We start from the raw sequence: 7,796 nt of genomic DNA on the forward strand, positions 1-7,796 counted from the left end.
TATTAAGAGAATGTCAATAATATATATATATATAGCTGATAAATTGGGTGAGTAAACTTAAATGGATTTGGAGTTGCCAAAACACCTGGGGAGCTGCATTTCTTTTTCTGGCTCAGTCACTCCAGACAAGCCGCTGGGCAGGTCAGAGCTCTGCTTCTCAGACCTTTAGTGTCCATTCATTTCTGCAAAAGGGACCCCAATGCAAGGGCCAGAGAATATTCAAAGTAAAAACTGTGCATACTCCAGAGGTGCCTTAATGATTGTTTCAGCACCCACAAGAATTGCCAGAATTCTTAATCAATGAAGTCCTCACTGAATTGACTCAAGCCCCACTTACACAACAGCGTAAGTGCCTACCTACAAAAGATAAAAACTTCCAGTGCAAACCCCTGTGTAACAGAACTACATCCTCATGCAGTCCAGGATGCTGCATCACTCACTGCACGAGCACAAACATCCCATGAGTAAGAGTTACAGAACGGACTCATGCATGTTCACCAAGCACACATACTTTAATATGGGCTCTTTTTTTTTTCCAAATGCCTTGGTACATAAACAGCACTAAAAATACTACTTTATACAGACTAACCTGTAAAAAAGCTACATGTTTGATTCTCATTGCAACAAAAAGGAAAGACTATTGTAGCAAACAAAAATAAGGAGTACTAAAAGGATCACAAAATATCTCAAATTGGAAGTGGCCCATAAGGATCATCACGTCCAACTCCTTGATACTCACAGGACTACCTAAAACTAAATGATGTGACTAATATTATCATTCAGATGCTCCTTCAACTCTGAACAGCCTCAGTGCCATGACCACTACCTTGGGGAGCCTGTTGTTATGTTTCTAGCCATAATATTGCAAACAGCCCTAGGAATCTGAAAAGAACCTTGTTTTCAGCTCATCCTTGGTAAAAGAAGGGCCCTGACCTCTTCAGGGAGTGGCTACATTAAGATACTAATCACACTCATTTTGTTCACAGCTAAATTCTCAGCCTAGTGCACCCAAATCATCTGTGACTCAAATTATTGCCTGTACCTTTGGTAGCTGCTAGAAGTGTCAGTTCCATGAAAGAGCTCTGTTTTCTCACCACTAGGACTGCAGATCGGCACAAAGGTAACAGTAGCCTGTGAGGAAGGATCCCACAAACATAAGAGATCACCGCCTGGAATCCGCTAAGATTGTTTCAGCAAGTGCACAGATCTTCAGCTAGACTAAACTAGTACAGATCTGAAAGAAGAAAGGTACACTATAAATTCAATTAAACCACTGTATATAAATATTCAGCATGCATTTTGATGTCTATAGAATATTTTGAAGAAGTGTCACGTTATTCTGAAGGTATTTAAAGTTTTGTTAGCGAGTTAAAGAGTGAACAGCTACCCAAGTTTTTGGCGCTAACTGCATAGTAGCAAAATAAACAGCATTCGGCAATCAATTCCACAGGTATGGCTCTCCCTAAAAAGGGCTTCTTCACCACAGGAAGCTGTTAAGACTCCAAAAGGTTATTAAGCACTTACAAGGTTTAATATGCAAAACCATCTTGAAAACTTAGCTGTCAATAAAGGTTCTATTCTGTTGGTTCTCTCAACTTTTTGAATACAGTTTATCAGCAGTGGTTATATTGACAAATACATTTTTAAAGGCCTAGAACTATGCCCTGATGAATTTCAATCACACCAAAACATACTTAGAACTATTTAAATAGGCAATTTAGTCTGATGAAGTGGTTCAATATGCCTATCAAGCTGATAAATAATTTTTCCTTTATATTCAATTTGGAGTCCTCCATACGTGGTCACAGCCATGCAGGTTTACTCAAGAGGACAGAAGGGCATGGCCAAGCTTCCTTCTGCCATCTCCTGCTTCGGCAGTTACCAGTGGACAGCTTAACATGACTGCAAAGAGTCACTCATTGTTTAGTGACCATCTTGGTGGCAGTTTGGAGACTTGTCAAGCCCCCTTCTGTTTTGTTGTGTTCTCTTAATATCAAGGATGCCGATCGGCTGTTTATCCTTCCAACTTCCCGGCAATGACCCATAATCTTGTCACCACAAACTATGATTACAGCTACTTCCTCCCAGCACAGCTCTTCTACAAGAGCTTATCAGTTTGCTGCAGCTGGCTCAGAAGGTACAGCTGGCTGCCCTCTCCCCTGTCCACACCCTAAATTATTCATGATGTATGTGTCAGCATATGCTACATGGTAACTTCTCTTTAAAAATGCAGTTAGACTGACAACACTCAGCTGTTCCCCTTCACTTTTTGTACCTACATAGCTGCACTCTAGATTCCCAATCCTAACACAAAGCAGTTGTTTTACCTATACTCATCTAACTTAAAAACTTAGAAAGTTTCTTAACCCATATTTTCAGTATTTTTACAAGTTCTCCTGCCAACTAGAGCCACTGCAGCAATTACTAGAGCAGGGGCATCAAACTCATTTTCACGGGGGGCCACGTCAGCCTCACATTTGCCTTCAAAGGGCCAAATGTAATTTTTAGGACTGTATAAATGCAACTACTCCTAGAATAAAAAGATTCTTTTCTACATTATCCCTTCCACCTTCCTTTATGCCTTGCACCTCCAGAAGCATGACTTGCCCTAACAATTGCATAAAATACTGATTCATCATTTAGAAGCACTCAAGAGTCCCCAGACACGGCCCAGCTCAGTTACATGAAACAGGCTCCTCACTGCATTGGGCACAGCAGCAAAAAGCTGCCCCATCCAGCAGGGTACGTGTATGTGCGAGAAATGGGCAAAAAAAAGCTGATGTCTCTAAAGGGTGGAGACAAACATTGCAGTGTGGCTGTGGGAAGGAAAACAAGGTTAGTAGGGCTGACCGGTCAACTATAACCTATTTCTGTATCAGGCCTCCTGCCCTGTGAACCAGATCTGTTCTAGCTTCAGTTAAGTAGCAAATGCCAACTTCTCTTCTTGTTTTCCTTTTTCTTTTTTTTTCTGTAAAGCACAGCATAATTCATGTGTGTCCAGTAAAATGCCACATCAGCCATGTTAAAAAAAGCACCGTTCTAAGGAAATAAGTTTTACATCCAAAAGTTTCAAGGTAACTGGTCAATGCCTTTCCACAAGCCTGGCTTTTCATGGTTTTGTTCTGAAAAGCTGGAGTAAGTTTCCACAGCAGTCATATCAGTATCTGAAAGAATACTATATGCAAAAACACGTTTCAAGGTTATCTGCTTTTTTTTAAAGTTTGAGTTTTCTCATGTCATTTATGGTTAATCCAAACAGAATGCACTTCTTTCCCCATCTATAAACAAAAAATTAAGGCTATGAAAATTCACATCGTTTGCACTGAAACAGTAATTCTGAGAGTGAAGTGCAACACATATGAAGTAGCAGTGGAAAAAAGCCTGGCTAAACTATGTAACAGCCACCTACCCACCTCCACTCTTGTGATTGTGTGACAATACCTTCAAGTACAGCTTTCAATGAATTTACAATGGATTCTCGGGAAACATAAATCATTATTAAGCAAGACCTGGAGATATCCTCACAAAATACAACTGTAAAAACATTAAGAGCAGTTAGTACAGTCAACAACAGAAACAGGGGGTCATAATTCACTTACACATGAAGTTCTACCGCCTGCATTGGTTAGACTCACGATCTGCGCTTGTCCCACTGCAGCTTGTTACTGAGCTTAGAACTCATTCCTGAGCAAACCAAGAACCCCCAGACTAAAGCATTTTTGTACTGCAAAAACTGGGATCAAAGGCAGCTTACACTAGTATATGCCATATGTACTTACATGCACACTTTGGCTTACACATTTCAGTTAGCTTCTCTTTGTACACAAACCATGAGAAGCTTTGTCCTCCTTTTTATTGTGACTACTTAGCAATGTAAAACTTCCATCTTCCAAGTGGATGAAAAATTCTTCATTATTTATGCAAAACTAACTGTACTAAGCACCCCCACTATATAGAAATTACTGCATCCCAAGGATTTTCATAGTGCTACTACTACATTTAAAAAATACCACAACAGTTTGTAAAATAAGCTTATGCAAAACCACATTCATTCTCTCTTGGGGGTATTTACTTCTACTACACATGAGACTTGCAGAATCACAGTGGATTTATACACACTAATGGCATGTTGCCTTTACAAACTTACATAGTAAGATTTTCTACTCATAGCATCATGAAGCAAGAAAGCCTTCTCCAAACATCATGCACCTCATTTATACCAATTTTAATTGAACTAGCTAATGTATTTCTATATGGTTTGTCCTCTGGCCTTTCAAAAAAAACCCCAAACTTCTCAGAAGTCAGCATTGGGGATTCTAATAGAAGTCTCCTAGAACTCCAAGGAATTAAATCCTCACTGGGTTTCTCAGTAAGGAGAAAAACTGAAGAAAGGGTGTGTGGAAGAACAAAGATACACAAAAGCTGAGCAAAACAAAAATAACCCCAGTAAAATGTGTACTTCTATGTTTGTCAAGGCACATACATCAATTAGATCATACAAATACGCTTCGGAGACACAAGCCTTTAAGGGACTTCCCCAGAGATTGAACAGTGCTCAGTCTCAAGTACTACACTCAATTCTCTAGCCAGCACTAACCCACTCTACAAAAGGATGTATCAGTGCCACGTTCCAGAAATTGTCTTGCTCTCCACAAGTTTGTTACCTGAGAACTGCTACAGTCACTAATAGTGATCCTTTCCTCAATGTTCTTCTGAGTACAGAGGCAAAATCTAGCACCTTATGAAGAAATCTGGACCTCTTACTCCAATAAGTACATCCCGAACCTTGCAACAGGAAAAAAATAATAATGGTTATCTTGGATAGATCCTTCAAGTTCTAAGATATCTCTGAATTAATTAACTTTTCTGCATTTACTGTCAGAACAGGATTAATACCATGGCAAAGAATCTGTAAGCCTTGTTTTAGCAAGAGTGTAATTCCCCAAAGAATAGCTTCATTCTCAACAGTGGTCTTTGCCAGAGCTATGACACATCTTTGCTATTTACCTTCACAAATTTGTCAGAAGGGGTTATAGATTCACACTACGCTCTGTACATAAGGTTGCAAACTGCAGTTCCTCACTTAGATGCCAAAAGAATTTCAGTAAAAAGCTGTGTTCCAGAAAATTCCCTTTAAAAAAAAAGGACAGGACTCATGACTAGATGGACACGATTTGCTTTTACACTTGCAAAAAATACTATGATATAAGTACTGAATCTTACCTGGCCAGAGGGAAAAAATAGACTTCTCTTTTCCTCAGCATAGATGAAACTGTCATATTCAGTGTCTATCAATGCTTTCTAAGACAAGAACATCACCAGTTAGGCAGCTCTTCAAGAACACAAGAAACAGCTTAACCTGTGCGCTCCCTCTAATCAGTGCAGTACAAAAAGGGCTGACCACTTCGAACTACCCCTGCAGAAGACCTGAGCACTTGTCTCAAAATGACATAGGAGAGCAAAGTCTATGCGCAGCCGGTCTTTATCTTCTGTACCTTCTCTTTACATCATATATTTACCCAGTTTTGGTTCCTGCATTACTGTGCTTGCCCTGCATTGGTCCTGCACTGCTGCCGCCAATAAATAAGCCTTCAGCCTTATACTAAAAATATTCTAGCCGTAATTCCAACTATCTTTTAAATATGCAACCATTGCCTATGGAGATCAGAACCCAACAGTTTGCCACTTTATGCCCATTTTATAGTTATGTTGAAGGCACTGGGGTAAAATAGCAAACCTTCCATGACACCAAGAACAGCATCAAGCAAATTACTCCTCTGAGTAGCAGGTTCTTGGTTTTCATGCTTTACAGAATTAGCGTAGTCTGTGTTCCAGTGAAATAACCACTATACCTTAAGATCCTCTGTTGATCATGGTTTATTTATCTCATTCCTTTATTCTAGTGCTGATTCGTTTCATTTAAATTTAACCGAAATGGCTGTCTAAGCCTAGTTTTCATGTATAAAACTACACACAAACCAGGCAAAGAAACTGGATTTTTTGGGGGGGTGGGACACATATAAACACAGCAAGAAATCTTCAGCCAAACTCCAACTTTTACTATGAAGTTTTATGTATATTTATTAGACTTGCAGACTGAAGATTTCCTCTGAATCACTAGCCACATCTTATGGACCTACGGTACCTTCTTCAGATGATAATGCCTGTAAAATACTATTGTTTAATAACAATGAAGGCTTTGAAATAAAATGGCTAGAGAGAACAAATGAGTGGAGGCTGCAGAAAAGAACACAAAGATATTTGGAACATTTCCGGCTGTGAATGTTTAAATCATCACATTATCTGTTAAACAACGCTAATTCCTTTTTGCATAAGCAACTATCAACTCTAACAGGACTAGTATAGTGTATCCACACAGCTATATACTAACTAGGTGTCTTTTAATCATTTACTCGACTGTCGTTCCATCCCTCCATAGCAATCAGACCTTCCTGTTGCGGGCTGCTTGAAGCCAGACTTGTGTTTCAGAAAGAATTAGCACCTACAATCTCTATATAAAAGCTTTCAACAGTGCAACTGAGTAGAATGTTTTTACACACAAATATAAAAGTGTTTATACTATTTTTTTCAACCAATACAGAAGATGTTGTGAGCATCGAAAGACAGGGAAAGAAAAAAGATATCCCTAATCAAAGCTGCAGATAAAAGCTTTTCCTGCATCCTGAAAAAGACTCAAAAATGTCCTTAAAACCACTGCAAGTTTTTAAAGTTAAATTCGAATAAGCTAACTGCAATCTTCTTGTCAAATTCAAACTCCACTTAAACATAGCAATAAATCTTAAAAAAATAAAAATCCAGAAACAACACTGAAGTGTTAAGTTTCTTTCCTTGTTAGATGTTTGTGAAATCTAAGTGCCTTGGCTTGACACGTTCTCCATAAATACCTTTAGATAAAAGGCATTTAAAAAAATATGTATATATTTTGCTCAATCCAAGATTTTTAGGATGGATCTGGCTCCTGTGTTCTGAAGCTGTTCTTGTATTTATCATCCTGAAATAAGTCTCTCAATAGAGCTGACGTACAATCCACTTCAATGTTTTTCAAAACCTTCAGTTTTCACATGGAGCTAAAATTGAATTTTTTTCCCCTCCAGATGCTTCATATTAATCAAAATCTACTACTTGCTTTTTAGAATATCTGTAGATTTGGTAGGTGTATTTCTCAGGGCTAATTACTAATTAAGCTTTTCCTTTTGGTAAAAATTCTTAAGTTCTTTCATCATCTGATTAGCTGACGTTAACCAGCTCCTCATCCTGTGTCCCCACTTGAACCACAAGCCCAAATACAACACGAGACACAAGCAAAACACCTGCTGTTTCCCAGTTCACAAAGGGAAGATGCTCAGCATGACCTCCAGCGTGCATGCAACACATCCACAATCCACCCATCATTCTTGCATCAAAATACATAGCGTCTAAGTACAAAAAATGATCACAGAAATACCGCATTATGGACATACAAGAGAACTATACAGTGTTCCAAACAGGATTTCCATCTTCCATGTCATATTTTACTATATTCTCCTTCCCTGACCCTTCCTCATCCACATCTTGTTGAGTTTATAAACCTGATGCCTCACATCTCACATTTTTTTAGCTGATGGTGTGATTTCATCAGCTAAGACTACAAAACAAAGTAACGAGCAACAAATTAACACAATTACCAAAAAGGTGACAGCAACATTTGCAAGCTTAGAAATATAAGTGTTTATCTCAGCTGTAATGTTACTGGCAGCTGCATTTTAAGTATATCCATTTTTCCAGCAAAATGGTGT

Source organism: Nesoenas mayeri (genome assembly GCF_963082525.1).
Source record: "Nesoenas mayeri genome assembly, chromosome: 4".
Taxonomy (NCBI): Eukaryota; Metazoa; Chordata; class Aves; order Columbiformes; family Columbidae; genus Nesoenas; species Nesoenas mayeri.